The sequence below is a fragment of the Macrotis lagotis genome, chromosome 2, assembly GCF_037893015.1.
Source record: "Macrotis lagotis isolate mMagLag1 chromosome 2, bilby.v1.9.chrom.fasta, whole genome shotgun sequence".
NCBI lineage: Eukaryota > Metazoa > Chordata > Mammalia > Peramelemorphia > Peramelidae > Macrotis > Macrotis lagotis.
This window is the reverse complement of record NC_133659.1, coordinates 76,392,426-76,411,940: the sequence shown is the minus strand read 5'-3', so window position 1 is coordinate 76,411,940 and position 19,515 is coordinate 76,392,426. Positions and strand designations below refer to the sequence as shown.

The following is a 19,515-nucleotide window of genomic DNA, read 5'->3' as shown; positions in this document are numbered from 1 at the left end:
AGGCCATGAAATTTATAAAATAAAAATATACTACCTGATTTTCCAGAGAATAAACCATAAACCTGTCTGCAAGCCAATAGGCTCCTCAGAGCCTGTGAGTGTATTTAACATTAACAGTGTTATGAAGCTTTTTCATTCTGGAAACCTGCCTTTGTGTGAAATAAGAAAAAAGAACTCTTTGATCTGGGTTTCTCATTCAAGAAAATCATTCCCAGGGGCCAAGAGCATGAGGAGGTTGGAAAAGTTGATTCAGATTCACTAGGGAAGGTTTGTGTGTGTACGCTGTTACTTGCAGGTAATTATGAAAATGCAAAGTTCTTTCGGAAGTTTGTTGGCCTAGAAAGTGATCAGCCAGTTTTTGATTACAGACTTTAAGTGAGAATGCCCTTGGAAAGCTCTAATTATTCAGAAATGTTTCCTTTCCCTGAGCTGAAATTCAGCTCAGCAGCTTTCGATAGAAATTTTGCCTTTTGAGTTCATGTCAAATAAATATAATTATTCTATTATATGACAGCAAATACTTTCATCAATATAGTACTTGAATCTCTGCCTCATTGTTGGCTTATGACCCCAATATATACCTATCTGGCAGGCAGAAGAAGCCTCACCTGCAAAATGCTTTGGGACTTTATTATGACTCAACCCCCAAAGTACCATCACTCTGAGGAGGATATTTCTCATTGCTTTAGTAGAGAATTTCCTAGTCCTCTGATCAGTTGTGGTTGTTTTACAGATGCCTTAGGAGACACTAGGAGATAGATGAAGGCTGATTTGATAATATTCTCCCCTTCCAACCTCTCTATGGTATCTTCCCTATTCTCTTTCAGTACCTTCCCCAGCCAAAAGTCAGGCATGATGGCTTCAATTGCTCTGGGTCCTCCAGGGCAATGTCCAACTTTAGTCAGAAATTTTGCATACTTTGATCCCTTCCTCACCATCAAAATTCAGTTATACTGCCCATATTCCTTTCTTTTAAGTCCTTCTTCATCTAGGGAATGAATTAAATAATACATGCAAAGCTTTAAATGGATACTTAGAATGAAATCCATATATTCTTTCAGTCAAAGTCCTGGTCAGATTGCAACTGAAGCATTGTATTAAACCTAGGCACTCCATTTTATAAAAAGCATTAACAAACAGAAGAACATATGGAAGAAGGTGACCTGGTCAGTGGACGACAGACCATACAACTAAGGAAAATCAGTTGAAAGGATTGGAGATGTTAAACCTGCCCAAAAGATGTAAGGGGCCCCATTGCAGTTATCTTAAAGTATTGAAAGACTGACCCAGAAAAGAAAGATTAAGTTTGTTCTACTTTGTTCCAGAGGGCAAAATTTGGAACAGTAGATGGAAGGCTACCGAGAGGAGACTGAGTTGCTCAAGTGTATTTTCTCCCATGAGGTCTTTAACTGAAGATTGGATGACCACTATCTAAGCATGTTATTCATAGAGATCTTATTTAGGTGTATATTAGACTACAGGGAAGATAAGAACTTTGAGGGCAAGGAGAGTTTTATTTTTATTCCTGTATCCCTAGTGTTGTGCACAGGACCCATCAAAAAACAGGCACTAAAGAAATGTTTACTTATTGAGGATCTCTTAGGTCTTTTTCAACTCTGAGATCCCATAATCCATTCATTTAATGAAAATTCTTCATATTTATTCTTTTCAAGGAATTCTCTTAGGTGTTAGAGAAAGGGGATGTATATCACAAGGTACCAACTACGAGCTATGAGGAGGAGAGAGGAAAGGTGAACAACAGACTTGGTGATAGCCAAGCCCAGAGATAAATTTCTCCATGAACAGTCATCCCTTACTCAGCAAAACTGATTAATACCATAATCTTCCTAAATACCACTTTCAACATTGCAGTCACATTTCTCTGGTCAAGAATTCACAATAATCCCCCAGTGCCTACCAAGTAAAGCTTGCTTTACATACAAGTTGTCCTTGTATGATCCTTCATAATTTAGGTACTCCCTTAGCTGACCAACTTTACTGCTCACTTTCCCCAATATCTATCTTGCCAGACTCCTTACTATCTTTAGCATTCAGGGCCATCTCCAGTCATACTGATCCATATCTGCCCATTGAACCCAGATTTGATCTGGAGGAGAAAGTAAGGCTGGTGACTTTGTACAGCACCCCTCTCATTCAAATCCAATTCACATGCCATCACCTCCCTGATATCATGTTCTTCTTTGAGAACAAAAGACAAACAACGACATGCACATTCCTTCCTCTGTCATTGCTATTCGGTTGTTTCAGTCATGTCAGACTCTCCAGGACTCCAGTTAGGGTTTTATTGGCAAAGATACTGGAATAGTTTGCCATTTTCTTCTCCAGTTCATTTTACAGAGGAGGAAGCTGAGGCAAACAGGATTAAGTGACTTGTTCAAGGTCACACAGGAAGTGTCTAAGGCCAGATTTGAACTCAGGAAGATGAATCTACATGTCTCCAGGCCCAGCCCTCTCTCTATTATACTATCTACCTGTCTACCTTCCTCTGAATCATTATACTAGCACTAGTCCTTCATATAGAAGATGACCACACCAATCAACCAAATGATTTGAGGCAAGAGTTGCACACTTATGTTTATTATAGTGAAGTGAAGGATATGCTGTGTGAGGCATCCTGCTTGTTTTTACAAGAATCATTCCATCCCAGGATTGGAGGTTGTCTGGCTGCTGTGGGAATCTTTTGCCTTAAATGGTTTTATTCTTCCTGGGTCTTTGAGACAACTATGACACATTAACAATGTTGGGCAAGTACTAGCTTCTGCTCTTTTATGATAATATTTGACAACCTGGTACATCCTAACTTGTCACTCAATAAGCTAATAAAGATTATTATTATTATTATTAAAAAGTCTTTCCTCTCAGACCTTCCATCTTTGAGTTGTGATGATCAGAACTATGATGATATCTGATCATCTTATACATTTATCTTTCCTCTGCTTAGTATGTCCTCCTTTCCTCCTTTCCTAGACTTATTTAAAGCCTACTCATTTTTCAAGACCCAAATTAAACTTTACTTTCTTCAGGATCCCTCAAGAATGTAGCATCCATTGTCAAAGGTGTTCACTGGTCAATTGTGTTTGTTTATTGCTTTTCTTTGTTATAAAGGACCATTATTCCAAGGGACTAGAGTCATAGCATTATCTGGATGTGACTGATATAAAACCAAAAGGCTTCAATAAATTAAAAAAAAATAACAGACTTGGTAAAATGGAGAGAGCTGAGGACTGTGCCAAGAAAAAGCCATTGATATAAAGAATTGGACACATCTGAACAACAGAGAAACAAGAAGTAATCTCTAGCTACTAGCTTGGGACAACAAAGATACAATTTTCTAACTATTCTTTCTGTGATTTCCAGTAATAATTTATAATGGAAATGATTCTTAAGAGATGGCAATGATACTGATAAAATTAGAGGATTTCATATTGATAATCCAAATTCCCTAATAAGCAACTTCTGCAATTGGTATTTGATATCCTCATTTGTAGTTATTAGCTAAACAAACATTGTTTGATATGGCAAAATATGGAATATTGTCAGGCATTATATCAATTGCTCAAGTTTGATCACATGGCTGGTAAAGCCAAGTATCTGCTGGTACCAACAGCAGGACAAAGTTGGCAATTTCACAGTCATATGATTTAGAAGACAAGTGAACTTAAAGATTAAATCCAACACCCTTTTTTGACAGAGAAGTCAAGAGACTTTCCCAAGGTCACACATATAGCAAAGACAGGATTCAGACTCAGATCTTTCGTAATACAGTCAGTGCTTCCTCCATCCCACCAGGCTGCTGATATAGTTAACAGGATTTTGAATAGGCAAAGTGTCCTTGTGCAGTACTTCTTAACATGATCAGGGCAGCAAGATGGTATAGTGGATAGAGCACTGGCCTTAAAGTCAGGAGGATAACATTTACTAGCTGTGTGACATTGGGCAAGTCACTTAATCTTAAGTACCTCTCATCCAGAGCCATCTCCAGGAGTCTGACTGCTATTTGGCCATTGGACCCAGATGGCTCAGGAAGAGAAAGTGAGGCTGGTGACTTAGTGTAGCACCTCCTCACTCAAATCCAAATCATATGTGCTTATCATGGTATCACCTCCCTGATCCATGGTCTTCTTCAAGAATAAAGGACAACATAATCATCATCATCATCATTATTATTATTATTAACAACATGATCACATAATTCAAGAATTAGCCATTTATTTTTGGTTTTTGAAGGCAATTAGAATTAAGTGATTTGTCCAGAGTCACATAGCTAGTAAATGTCAGAGGTCAGATTTGAATTTAGGTCAAATTGACTCAACTGTTCCATCTTAGTGAAGAGCGGATAACCTAGACAGAATATGACACAACATGTTATTTCATGTTATTTTTAATAAAAGGGTTTAAATGGTTCTGGGATTATTTGGATGAACTTTTACCTAAGACCTGAAAGTAGAGCTAAATTATCTCTCTGTAGTCTTTTGAGGCTCAGAATGTTAAGACTCTAAGCTCTCATTCTTTTTGTTTAATGCTCCTGACAATTCTAGAGAAAGTCTCAGCATGGCAGCCTATGGGTACAAAGAGAGTAAATACTCAGTCATGTAGAAAGCAAGGTCTATACTTTGGTGGAAAGTAAAGTCAGAATGTAATCTCTCACACAAGTGATATTAAACTTCAGGCAAAACTGAATTATAGGTAAAGATAGGTTTAGCAAAACAAAACAAACAAAAAAAAAAACAACCAAAAATGAGATGACAGCTTGGCTCTTAGAAACTGCCTCCCCATGCTATGTTTTAAATGCTATGATCATTGGGGATCCCTTGCTGGAATCCCTTAGTTGTACATGATCCCTAGCTTGGGAGGCTTGCAAAACCTTTAGTCATTAAAGTCCCATCATCTATGTCAATGTCAACCAAAAACAAAAACTGCTCACATCAACTGCTCCAGGAAAATCACAGGAATAGGGGAACAGTTACCTTAGCTATGGGCTTTTATATCACAATCACTGTATTTTTTTATTCTTATTATTTTAATTTTCTGTGTATAGTTCTTTCCCAGCTTTCTGTATTTGAAACTGATTCAGAGAGACCACTTTCAGAGCTCATGAAGTTGTCATGGCAACTGGAATTTTCAAAGTTTATTTCCCCTCTACTTTTCTTTTATATGAACTCTTCCTGCACATGGATGTTTCACACAAAACTGTCACCACAAAAAAATCAAATGTTGAAGCAAACAAGGCAAACACCATTAGCTGAATCGGTTACCAACTCCTTCTGTGCATTGAACCTTTATTCCTACCACAGGATCCTGTCAAACCCCAGTGATAACCCCTGCTCACTAAGGCTTCCTTTAATTGGCCTCCCTCTTCAAGTCATCTCCCTGATTTGGAAGAAAAGCCCTTGTTGTGGTCCATTAGCTACAACTCCCATTGCATGTGAAAGTCTTTTTTCTTTCTTCTCCCTCCAGAAATGCAGGCGGATTCCTTCCCACTTCTATCACTAATCATGAAATGCTTTGTCTTATTCATCATTTGTGATGCCTTGAAAATTGCATAAAAATGTAAATGAACAAAAGTAAAAAAAAAGCTTAGAGATGTTTCAGAAGTCTCTGGAAAATATTCTCTAGAGACCAAGAGAACTACAGAGCCCAAGCTAAAAGAAAAAAGATATTAAGACAAAGAAATGTTGCCAAATTGATCATTTAATTATAACATTAATCTTTGCTTTCAAAGGCTGGGAGGAGAGAGAGGGTGGAGGAGAAACACTTAATGGGGAGCAGAGAGCTACTTTTTTTGTCACGGGAAAAAATAACTTGAAGAAGAAAGAACTGCATATGAGCCCTGGTGTTAATAATTGGACTACCTTCATCATTTTCATTGAGCCATGTGGGAGAAGCTTTTATGCTCTGCAATACAAAGAGAATATTTGCAGACATGAAAACTCCTCATATTCACAACCTTAGTTTGTCAAACCAGGCCCATGTTCCTGATGGCCTACAATGAAATGCAACATTCACATTCATTGGGCAGGATTTGGAATCCCCATAATCACTAAAGAACTGATCATCTCTTTCAACAACCTTCTTCATGATTCCCATCCTCTAACAGCTCCCAGTTTTCTTTTCCTATTCTCTCCCTATTAAGGTACATGGGTGAAAAGGCAGCTATAACAGCTGTTCGAAGAACAGTTTGAATGCCTTAGGGCACCCTAGCAAAAAAAAAGAGAAAAAATTAATTGAATGTTGGGTTGCATTGATAGAAATGTAATATCCAAAGGAAAGTAGTCCTACTGTACTCTGCCTTTGTTGAGTCATAGTTGGAATATTATGATGGATTCTGGTCTTGTCATCTTCTTATGAAGGACCCTAGTAATCAACTCCAAAAGAAAAAAGGATGATGAAAGGGCTCAAAATCATACAAGGAAAATATGAAAAGAATGGAGCTTTAATCCCAGAGAAGATATACCTTAGTGGGAAGATGATATTTCTATTATAGTAACTCAAGAGCTGCCACAAAAGAGGGATTAGCATAATTTTGTTTGGCTAGAGAAGTCAGAGCTAGGAAAAATGGGTAAAAATTTCAGAAAAGCATACTTCAAATTGTTGTTGGGAATAAACTTCCTAATAATTAGAGTTGTCACATAGTTATAATGGACTTCCTTGTTGGGGGGGGGGAGGCATGTTACAAATAATTTCTATCACTGGTAAGTGGAGATTGGATAAACTCTTGTCAGAGATTTGGTAGCAGGGATTCTGTTTCAGGTAGATGACCTCCAGATAGTCTTCCAAATGTAAGAAATTAGAATTAGATGACAACATAATGAATCTCACAATAAGCAAAGAACAAAAACACACAAGGACGTCTTCTGTCTAAAGGGAAGATCAGACAAACATGAAAGGGATTAAGGAATTATATGTGGTGCATACAGAAGTGAATTCAGAGTTTGGGATCATAGAGTCAGGGCAGTTATGGATGAGATCAACATTATGACTAAACCTATGGGTGACTGAGATAGAATGAAGATATTAGTGGAGAGATATGAACTAAAAGCAAAAACGTATTAAATGTGTTCAAAATTGATTGAATACCCATTCTCAAAGAGAACCTCTACAGTTGATTTCTCAACTACATTTCTTGATATTTCTTCTTCTTACTCCCCTTATTAAGTCTTAATTTGCTTTCATATGCTATGTGGCATATTTTGTATCCACTCCTTTATAAAGCTACCTACTTGTGTCATATTTGTCTCTTAGAATCTTTTACAGAATTCGAAAATTGGAATGCATGTTACTAATGATTTAATGTCATTATGATAAGGGGTCTCTAGTGGAATGCACCAGGGATTTGTGCCTGTCCCTATGATTTTTAATATATTTTATCAATGACTGGAAGAAATACAGATGAGAATTCTGGAGATGACAAAAGGTGAGAGTATTGATTGGTAACCCTAATAAAAGGAGAAATTTAGACAGGAAAAGCTGGGGAGGTTTTCTGGTTTTCCCTGTAAATGATAGTATATGGCTAGTCTTCTACCTTTCTTCCCAACCTGGCAAATATAGATGAATCTGTTCCGGAAGAAAATTATAATTATTCACATTCATGTTTCAAAGAAATGTCCATTTGGAAAGGAGAAAAGAACTCATAGCTGAAATCAAGACTATTCTATGATAGAGTTCCTTTATGATATAAAACAGCTTCAATCTAAGATCTGTTGGGGGAGCAGACTCTCGGTTGTTCATTACTACCAGCACCTGAATATCGAGATTTCATCAGCTTCCTTGGCCTTGCAAGGTGTGAAAACAAATATTTTTCTATTAATTGAAGTAAAGCAAAATACTAAGTAAAACCAGTGTAAAAATAATTTAAAATAAATGATTTAAAAACTAGTAATATAGGAATTGTTTTTTTTTCAATAACCCCAATCTGATCCTGATATTATGACTTCAAACAAGCAAAACCAAATCTTGAGCAAGGTCCTTAAAGAATAACTATCAGGTCTAGAGTCACCTCTTATTTGTCAGTAAAGAATAAAGAGTGACTTATGAAGGTAAATAATAAGCCCTGCCAAGGTAAGCAAAGCTTAGAACCACTCTACTGAATTTCATTTGGCAGACAATCTGATCTACAGGTAAGTAGACAAAAACACAACAAATATAGAAATGAAGAATCATTTCTTTGAATGCAACATTCTTCCATTAATAGGGAGGAGAGGTGCAAGGCATCTTATGGATCATCTCATACAAATACTTCATTTTACCATTGAGGAACTGAAGTTCAAAGGAGTCAAGTCCCTTCCTCAAAGTTAACCAAATAGTAAGTGACAGATCCATATTTTAGGCCCCAAATCTTATACTACATAATTTCTCTTTGTATCACCCTCTGCAGTACCTTGTAACAAAGGTGATATCAATCAATGTTTGTGGAATGAATGTTTGAAAATGCTGAGATTTCAAAACATGGACTTTTCAGAATGGTGCCCAAAGCTAGTGTAGGGAATGGTGGTGGGTCATGGGTCATCCCAGGGACTCTCCCATAAATGCCCTCTATCCTACATTATTTCCTTGGTTGCTCAGCAAATGGAAGCAGAATACAGAGTCACAAGATATATTAAGATTCCTCTCTTCAACAGGAAAGAATATTTCAATGTTTTTGCTATATGAAGAATATTTTGGGACAATAATGATAATTAAGTGTTGAGAACGCAGTGATACACTTGACATCAGGGGGAAAAATAAAGAACTTTTAATCCAAATAGAATTCCAAAAGAATATGAACTCGACAGTCAGAAATACTGAGCACCCACTGTACCAGTGGGTTATACAAACTGTGATTATCAGCCAGGGAAATTGAAAGGTATTATTTCAGCCACCTCAGAGTACATGTGCCTAAGTGCATGAAAACATCACTAATTATAGGGGCTTGACTATGGGTTGTAAGTTCAGAATGAAGTAAGATTCAGATAATATTACAAATTTCAATGCAGTCAAGTCAATTACTATGGGGTTCAGCAAACCAAAAAAAAAGAGAAAAGAAAAGAAAAGAAAAGAGATGAGATGAGAAATAAATTCAAGGAAAGAGACATATAAAAAGATATTAAATTCTGAAAACTACAATAATGGGAATTAGGGGATAGTAGCTGAGATTTACCAAAATAAAAACATTAAAAGGTACTTCACTACTACAGAGATTTCTTTTTTCCCAAAGTTATATCTCCTATACCCATCAAAGATATATATACATATATATATATATATATATATATATATATATATATATATATATATTTTATGTTGCTTTCCTCTGATAAGGATAAAAGATATTGCACATATTTGTCTTCATATACCAGCATTATAATAGAGTTTTCCTGTAATTCTCTTTGTTCACCATATCTCATTCTGCATTTTCCTCCCTCCATATATTTATTCACACTTTTGCCTGCGAAATATCGCCCCCCTCCATCTCTCTGCCTGTCAAAATTATACCTATCATGTAAATTCTGATTGAAATGCTAACACCTACATGAATTCTTCCCCAATTCCCCCCAGTTAGCAATTACTTTTTCTACTTGGGAACCACAAGATGTTCTTTTCCCTACAGCTGCACTTTTTTGAACTGGACTCCATCATAGCCCTTGGAAACTTAATCATCTGGAAACTCATCATCCTGTGAGATTGCATCAACCTTAGTATTCTCACCTTGTCAGTATCCTCTTACCCTATTATTGGAAAGTTGGACAGCTAGAAGAAGGAGCAAAAAACTTCCATTTAGATAGCTGCTCTGGGAATCTTGTCTTTGTTTCCCATCAGCTGCATATTCTTTGGACTTGACTCTTTCATGCTCCTACCTTCCCTCCCTCTCCTTTTATAACTTCCTTACTTTCACCATTAGACTGTAAGTCCTTTGAGGTTAAGGATGTTTCTTTTTCGTAGTTGTATTCCCAGCAATTAACACATTATCTGGCACTTTATAAATGTTTATTGGCCAACTGAGGAGGCTGGACTAAATGATGACTAAAGTTCCTTTCAGCTCTAAATTTGAGAAGAGTTTTGTTTGAACATTTCCTCTATTTTGATTAATTACATTGATTAATGTGGGTCAGGATCATGTCAACCCCCCTCCAATAACTCCAGTGACTTCCTATTGCCTCCAGAAGCAAATATAAAATCTCTGGCATTCAAAGCTATTTACAACCTAGCCCCTCCTACTTTTCCAATTTTCTTTTTTCTTTCTTTGTCTTTTTTGTTTTTGTGAGGTGATAGAATTAATTGAATTGCTCAAGGCCACACAGCTAGATAATTATTAAGTTTCTGAAGCTGGTTTTAACAGGTCCTCCTGAATCCAGGACTGGCATCCTATCTAATGTTCCACTTAGCTTCCCCCCTTCCCAGTTTTCTTTTACTCCCCAACAAATTCTTTGAGCCAGTGATACTAGTCTCCATGGTGTTCCAGATACAAGACACTCCTCTCAGGCATTCTCTCTCTCTGGCTGTCCATTTTGGAGTGAATCATACCCAAAATGTTCTCCCTTCTTCACTCCAATTTCTGACCTCCAAAACTTCCTTTAACTCCCAACTAAAATCCCAGCTCTTATAGGAAGTCTTCCACAAATCCCGTAATTTGAGTCCTGTCCCAATTCATCCTGCATATACTTGTTTGCATGTTGTCTCCCCCTTTAGACTTCAAGTTTCATGAGGGCAGAGACTGTCTTTTTTTCTCTTTTTTGTATCCCCTGTACTTAGCATAGGCTACAGGACATGGTAGGCACCAACAGATGTTTATTGAATGGAATTAAATTGTCATAAGGTGCCAGTAGACTCTAAGCTCAATAAGGAGAGTGATAAAATAATAAAAAAAAACTTTTGAATCCTCCTCTGCACTTAGCACAGTAGGAGATAATAAATGTAGAAGGAATTGAATGAATTTCAATTAATATCAACTTCAGTGTCTAGTGAATTATAACTGGGAAAAATTGACCATTCTTCTTACACATTCTTCTTTGGATATGGATATCCAACAAGTAGAAATATGATTCTAATGGAGAAAAAAGATAAAAATAGTATGCCAGTCTGCCTTTATAAGTTAAATGAAACCAAATGCTATCAAAATATATCCAAGAATTAATCAATGAAGGGTTGGAATTGAAGTTCCAGAAACCATGCAAAGTATTAGGCATATAAAGCCAAAAGTTACTAAGTCCATGTCTTAAAGAAGCTTGCATTCTAGAAGGGGGAGGGGGCAATGAAATCATATAATCTAAGACCATTTAGCCCAACCTCTTTTTACAGATCAGGAAGCTGAAATTCAGGAAGACTTGCCAAAGGGTATAAGAAATAGCTAATTGACTTATAATTTCATTGGTATGCTTTCCCTATTTCTAGGCAGCAAGATGGTGCAGTGAATAAACACTGGCCTTGGATTCAGGAGGATGGGATTTCAAACCTGACCTCAGACACTTGCCATTTACTAGTGTGACCTTGGGCAAGTCACTTAAGCCTGATTGCCCCATATCCAGGGCCCTCTCCAGTTAACCTAATTTATATCTGGCCACTGGACACAGATGTCTCTGGAGGATAAAGTGAGGCTGATGACATAGCATAGCTCCCCCCATTTAAATCCAGTTCACATGTTTTCATGGCATCATTTCCCTGATGTCATAGTGGTCTTCAAAAATGAAGGACAAAAATGTTATTACTTCCTATTTCTAATGCAAATTGGCACCTTATTTACAATTTATAGTCCTAGAGCACTGAAAAGTTAGGTGATTTATTCAGGATAACACAGTTGGTATATATCAGAAGTTGGATTTGAAATCAGGTCTTCCTGTTTTTAAGGACAACAATGCCATGCTACTTCTCAAGGATTTAAATAAATACAAAATGCATACAAAATTAGTATAAGGCTATTTCAGGGGCAGGGGACACTAGAAGCTAGGGGAAATCAGAAGAGGTTACTTTGTTGGAGGTAGAATACAAGAGCCACTTTTGAAAGAGTCCAGGTATGGGGCAACTAGGTGGCACATTGGATAGAGCACTGACCCTGGAATCAGGAGGACCTGAGTTCAAATGCAGATAAATTACCTAGCTATGTGACCTTTGGCAAGTCACTTAACACCATTGCCTTGTCAAAAAAAAAGAGTCTAGATATTCTAAGACACAGAGGGAATGCATTGCAGGCATGGGTACAACCTGGAATAGAGATGAGAGTGGAATTAAAGTGAAAAGAACCTACAACATATTCACATCCAAAGACAATGCAGCTTATGACCTGTTGATCACCTCCAATTAGATATTCTGTCTTCTAGTGGTTTCAGAAGCACAATTCTCTCCTGTTTACCTCTCCTGTTAACTCCCTACTTATCAATCACCATGGATATCATCTGCAAATACTCATTTTTCTCTTCATTCTCTTTCTAATCTCTATTACAAAGGGGTTAACCTCAGTCCTTTATTCTTAATATACTCTCTTCATTGACCATATTTCAGTCTTATGGCTTTAAATATTTTTCCTACACAAATGACTTCTAAATATGTATCTCCAGCCCTGACCTCTCTATTGACATCCAGAATAGCTTTTTCAACCACTTAAAAACTCCTCCACATGGATATTTTACTTATACCTCAAATTCAATTTAACTAAAATGAAGATCTTTTTCACAACTGCTATCTAACCAAAGCACCACCATTATATACTGATTTTTGGTATTCAAGTGTAAAACTTTAAATTTATTCTTATTGAAATTTCACCTTATTAGGTTGTGCCCAGTGCTCTAGTTTGGCAAGATAAATTTTATTTTTTATCATATTTCTTTTGAATAGGGTATACTTATTGAGAGTCAGATTCCAGGTAGGGTTTCATCCTATAAAATCTTAGAGACTTAATAGTTCAAATTTGTCTCTTTATATTAGTATCTAATCATTATTAGATCAAAAGTTTCTCTTGTTTAGCATAAAGAATCTGAACATTTATTTATATATACCTATTTGAAGACATGGACTTCACTATTGTTGTTTTTAAATTTCTGGGTGTCTCAACCACTATTCTGCTTTCTTCTTTGTAATGATTTCTAACTTGTAGAAGAAGAGGGCATGTAGAAGATACACACACACACACACACACACACACACACATATACACTCACACATACATAGTCTTCTCCCATTCTTTAATAGAAAGCCTTTTGATTGGACATGTAGGAAATCTAGTAAATTATATTCTTAGTAACTTTTCTTAAGTTTGCTCCTGACCAGTAATATAATCCCTAGATTTTTTTTTGGTTTTTGCAAAGCAGTGGGGTTAAGTGACTTGCCCAAGGTCACACAGCTAGGTATTTATTAAGTGTCTGAGGCCAGATTTGAACTTAGGTCCTCCTGACTCTATTCACTGTGCCACCTAGCTGTCCTTCATCCCTAGATTTTTAAGCAATGACCCCAAAGTCCAATTTCATCCTTCATGCCACAGACAGGACAATTTTTCTTACTCATAGATCAATTCACATCGCCCCCTTTATTCAAAAATCATCAGTGGCTTTTGAACTAAAGTTCAAATTATTTTCTCCCCAACACTAAAGGTATTCTGTATAGTCTTTCCAACCACATCTCAGATTTGTATTTCCATGAATTCCATGCCCTAGATAACTGGTACCACTGTTTTCCCCCTAAAGTCTATCTTCTCTCTTCACCTATTTAATTCCTACATATACATTAAAGACAAACTCAAATATTACCTTTTTCATGACACTTTTCCCTGATTACTCACCCAGCAGTTATTTTCTCTTTTACAGCTTCTCTCAGACCTCACAGAACAATTTATTTTTAGAACTTAGTGCAATGATCATATAATATTGTATATAATAACTACCTCTCTGTTCCTTTACTAGGCTGGAAGCTCATGGAGGTCAGGAACTACCTATAATGTTTCCTCTCTAGTAACCAGTACCTTGGACAGTTCTTTGCACAAAAGTACATAGTAACTGCTCTATTTTATAGGGATTGAAGGAAATACATTAACACACTTTATCAATTAATTACTAACAAAAATGATAATCAAGGGGAAACATACAGTCAGTTAAGACATAAAAGGTTAAACAATTAAAATTGCTTTGCAAACAAAGATGTATAACTAACCATGAGTACTAATAAATAATTTTAAGATGGAGAATGTAGGTATTTTGATGTTTGGTTAACTCATTGTGAATGGTGTACCTGATGAAACCCTCTAATGCTAGACTTTTTAAAAAATTTTCCCTTAAAAGGAATGGAATCTTTTCAAAATAGCAAAGAACCAAGTTATAAATTAAATTTAAAGTATTCTTAATTTGTTTATACTTCATTCTTGTGTTTATTATTTCTGAAGAAAAATTTTAATAGGATAAAGCTGATCTCCCTACAAAATCTCTTATTTCCTTCAAGTAGCTAAACGAAAATTTCCTAGAAGATCTCACTTTTGATCCTCTTTTTCATCATCATCATCATCATCAAGAACTTTTTATGTTTCTACTAAGTGTTAGGCACTAGCTAAGCACTGAGGAAAATGAAAAAAGACAAAATTTATGAAAAGTTACTATTGTGAGATTTCACAAGACTATGGGCTCCATTACCATAAGACCATGGATAGTGGCTGTAGATTAGTGAGAAACAAACATTGAATAGCTATACTAAGGTGAAGGAATGGCAATGGCACATATGGAACAGGCTGGCAGAGGACTGTTCTCTATCAAGATGATAGTATTGGTGGGGAAGGAACAACTCACAATATCAATACCTTGAAGCAAAGCTTTAGCTACCCTATATGAGTTATGGTTCTAGAATCTTCCTTTTATATACCTTGCCTGCTTCTCCTTTAAAAACTTGACCTCAGGGAAAGAGATGATAAACTAGATCAAAGTAATGCCAAGAAACTGAAATTTCAGAGTGAAAATTCCCTCAGTCAAAGACAGAGTATAACTTGGAGCATTTCCTGAAGCACAGAGACTTTAAATAGCTTGCACACAATCACTCAGTTAGCAGGTACCTGAGCAGCTGTTCCTAACTCCAGATCCAACAGTTCATCTATGACACTACACTATCAGTCTAAACTATATCACACAAAGAGTTAAATGGCTAGTACACCTTAATATTGCCACAAGATATAATAATGGTGGCCAACTCTAAGGTGGAGGGGAGGAAAAAGAGAAGGGGGAAAGAAATGAACAAGATATTTGGAGGGAATAACAAGTTATAAATGGTAGATTTACAATTTCATATTCAATCATCTTTTTTGTTATGCTGTTATGGAAATGCTTGTTTTGTTTCATGAACTGAAAATAATTTTGTTTTTTTTCCAAGACAAATGGGTTAAATGACTTGCCCAAGGTCACAGCTAAGTGAATATTAAATGTCTGAGGCTGGATTTGAACTCAGGTCCTCCTGACTCCAGGACTGGTGCTCTATTCACTGTGCCACCTAAATAAAAGCTTTAAAAAAAAGATACAATACAAAGAGCCCTCTATTGGGTTTCTAGCACTGATTAGGTCATCAGTTTAACTACATGACTTTGACTAATATATGTAACCTTCTTGAATATTAGTTTCTTCATCTGAGAATTTAAGCTGAGAAACTTTAAGTCTTTTCAATTCTAAGATTCACCCTGTTTAGAAAATAGTTGGAACAAAAGCCACAGGAATCTTGATTCAGTGGTAGAATGATGGTCATTAGATAGAGAAACCTCAAGAGAACCAAAGAGGAATGCTGAAACCATGCCACAGAGAGAGCCACCTAATCTGCCTAGATAATAAGTAGAAGCTGTTTATAAAGCTAGACCCCAACCCCACCCCAGTCATAGATCACAGAAATAATTGAAACTTGGAAAGAAATGAAAGAACACCCCAACAGAATCCTACTATACTCATATTATAAATGAGTAGACAGAATCTATTCAGCTGCTCTGGGTAGAATGTGAAGACTCCCTGTGCCCCAACTTCTTGTTTTAGCAGCACATGGGGTCATGATGCCCTCTGGTGGGAAGAAGGTAAACCATTTGAGGTTTGCAAGAGAGAAGGCATGAGGATAGTGCTTTAACACCCATCCTTTCTCAGCAAAAGGCAGATGGGTAGGAGTCTTCCTCTCCTACACATCAAGCCAGTAAGCCTTAAGCAGGGCAGAGTAGGCTGTTGTCTTTGTAGTGTGATTTGAGGGGCACCAAAAGGCCCCTTGCCCAAAAATATCTCCCCATCTGCCTTGCCACCTGCCTAAAATTCCAGCCGTCACTCACTTCTTTGGTGTAAGGCTTTCAAAGGCCCTTTGAAAAGCACATAGGTAGGAGGCAGCATTGTACAATGGAAGAATTTTAGATATGGCATCCACAAGGGGCTAAGTTCAAATCCTGGTTCTACTATTTATTACCTGGGACCTTAGAAAAGTCACCTCACTAATCTAAACCTCAGCTCCCTAGTCTTTAATCTGATGGGACAGAACTAAAATCTTCCCAAATCTACATCTATAGCTTCATTATATGGAGGTCCTCAGCCTCTTGTATTCCTTTAAATTGCCATCCATTTCAATTCCTATTCACAGAATCATAAAAATGTTAAAACGAGAAGGGACTTCAGTTCTCTAATTAACCTCCACCTGAAAAAGAATTCCTACAAAAGCCTATTTGACAAGTGGTTACCAAACCTCTATGATAAAGTCGCCAATGAAGAGGAGCCACTGCCTCCCCAAACAGGTTATTCTGTTTTATACTGCTCTAATCTGTTAGCAAGCTCTTGCTGCTGTCAACCTCTCTTCAATTTCTGTCCCTTGTTCTGGATTCTGCCCTCTGGAGCCCAATAGAACAAGTCTAATGCTAGCTAGGATGCTCTCCTTGGATCTTGTCCTCTCTAAGTTAACTATTCCTTCAATTGCTCTGATGTGATTTCAATGCAATTTTATTTTTTTATTTAGAACTTAAATATCAAATAAAACAAGTGTTTATATATATATAATATAATATATATATTATATATATATATATATATATATATATATAATATATATATATATATATGGGGAACAACTAAGTGACACAGTTGGATAGAACAAGGATAGAGACATCCTGAGTTTGAATTCAGCTTTGGATACTTAGTTGCTATGTGACCCTGAATAAGTCACTTAATCTTGTTTACCTCAGTTTCCTCATCTATAAAATAAGTTGGAAATGGAAATGGCAAACCACTCCAGTATCTCTATCAAGAAAACACCCAATGGGGTCGCAAAAAATGTCAACGAGACTGAAAAACAATCAAACAACAACAAAATACAATGCAGAACAAAGAAAGGGGACTGTTCATGAAATAGTAAATCTCTCAAGTTTAGCTTGCTTTTGCCTTTAAAAATATAGTGACTTCAATATGTAATTATCTATGCCACTGTTTCTTGTCTGTTTGCTTCTGGCTTCTTCCAATTCCATTATGACATGTACTCAAGACCTTTCTCCATCCACACTGCCCTCCTCTGGGTGCTCTCCAGCTTATCCATGCTCTTTTCAAGTCATGAAGTATAGAACTAAAGAAAATCCACCAACTCCATCCTTATCTCTGTTTCCCAGGAAAGCATTTAAACACCTCTCTATTGTTCTGACTCAAGAACAATATGAAGCAGCATGAAATTGTGTTCCTGATAGCATGTGACTCAAGAGAACTGTGAAGCAATCTAAGATAAGAAAATAACCCCCAAAAGAGTCAACTGCAGTCTCTACCTGTGCTTGTGGGTTCTTCAGAAGGATTTGCTCAGAGTCTAAGCCAACAAGCATAAGATCAAATATCCACCAATTCCAATCAAGCCTTTTCCTGAACCATGAAATTGCATAAGCACACTCCCCCCAAACTTCTGACCTTTCCTACTTCAGGAAAGATATAAAATAAACATAGTATTTGTCCTCATCTCCCAGTCTATGGAGGGAGGTAGAATAAGGTGATATAAGAATTTTAAAAGGCATCTCTAATGTCATAATCCCCAGTTGTTATAGTATTACAATTACAAGCTCCCCAAGGATGTGGGACCATATTTTACTTATTTATTTATATCTCATACAAGAATTGGACACAAGGGTTGATTTAGGAATCAGGAAAACTGAGTTCAAATCATACCTTTGATAGGCTCTAGTCCTGCCATTTTGGGTGAGGTTAACTAAATTTTCAAGGTTCTGCTATCTCCTAATCCTCTATAGGCTACAGCAGAGTTTCTTAAAGAAATGCATTTTTACAACTGATAGGTCTTAGACCAATGAAAGCACAGGATATGGACCTATTTCCCTTCTCCCCTCAAAAAAATTCCCACATCACTTAATCTTCCAATAGTAGAGTATTTTATCAACAGATACTCAATATTGATTTCATGAATGAAAAAATAAATTTAAGAGCAACATTCTTAGGATTGGCATTGTTTGATGACTAAAAGAGAAGATGGGATTGTCAAGCATGTGGCAAGCAAGGGATGGCAAGGAGATGACCAGAGCAGTCTATAGTAACTAAGTTCAATAATAAGTGAGATCCATTTCTGGGAAATCTAACTTATAAACTCTTTTATCTTTATATATTTATAGAGCTTTGTCAAAAACCAACTTCTCCCTTCCCCAGTCCCCAGGAGTTTCTCATCTGGTCTATGGGGCAAAGGCAAACAGGAGCTACACTTCATAGACCCCCTACATATCCAGGGCACATAGAAGGCCATGAGGTCATCATTCCAGTACAATTTTGGGCTTCCCTTTCCAAAGGTCTAGATCCTTAGGGTAGTGCTAGTGACACTATGCTACCTTCCCATTCTCTAGACACAACTAAGGTGAAAATCCTTTACTTCTCCTCAAGTTGGTGAAGAAGAGCCGGGACTGAGCGTAGAATCTTTTCAGATTCATTGCTGTGCCACCCCACCTACCCCCATCCCCAGGTTTGTCTAGCAATTGCTTTCTGTTTAGCTTGCCAGTATTATTGACTAAGTGGAGAGAAGGTGCAAAACTCCTGGGTACACCTATATGTAGCAAGAATGAGTCTTGCTGAAGGCAGGAATCTAATGGGGAAAGTATCATTCTTTCCAGAGAAACAATGCAACATGTGCTCATGTTCTCAAGGTCAAGAGACTGCTTTCTATGAGCACCATTTTGTAAACTTGAATTGCCTTACATCTCAGCTCTGTCACTTATAGTAAATGTGACTGGGGGCAGATCATTTCATTTCTCTGGGCCTCATTTTCTACATGTGTAAAATAATAGAGTGGGACTAGATGATCTGTTCTGGATGTTCTCTAGGGTCCTGAAAAAGACAGTGTAGTGCAGTGGAACAAGCATGAAGTAGGAAGTCAAAAGTCTCAGCTTTAACTAACTTTGTGACTTTAATAAAGAAATCATATTACAGGAGAAAAGAACATTGACTTTGAAATCAAAGAACCTGGGATCAAGACTCTGCTTTGCTATCCATATGACCTTGGAAAGATCATTCATTTCTTCTCAGACTCAATTTCTTTGTCTAGGAAACAAAGGCCACTTCCAACTCTTGG

At 36.9% G+C, this 19,515-nt stretch overlaps 1 protein-coding gene across 3 annotated transcripts in view; it reads right to left on the bottom strand.

Annotated features, from left to right (window-relative positions):
* CACNA1E (calcium voltage-gated channel subunit alpha1 E) overlaps positions 1–19,515 on the bottom strand; it is a 596,540-nt gene that overhangs the window by 175,464 nt on the left and 401,561 nt on the right. The gene's annotated exons all lie outside the window — the stretch shown is intronic.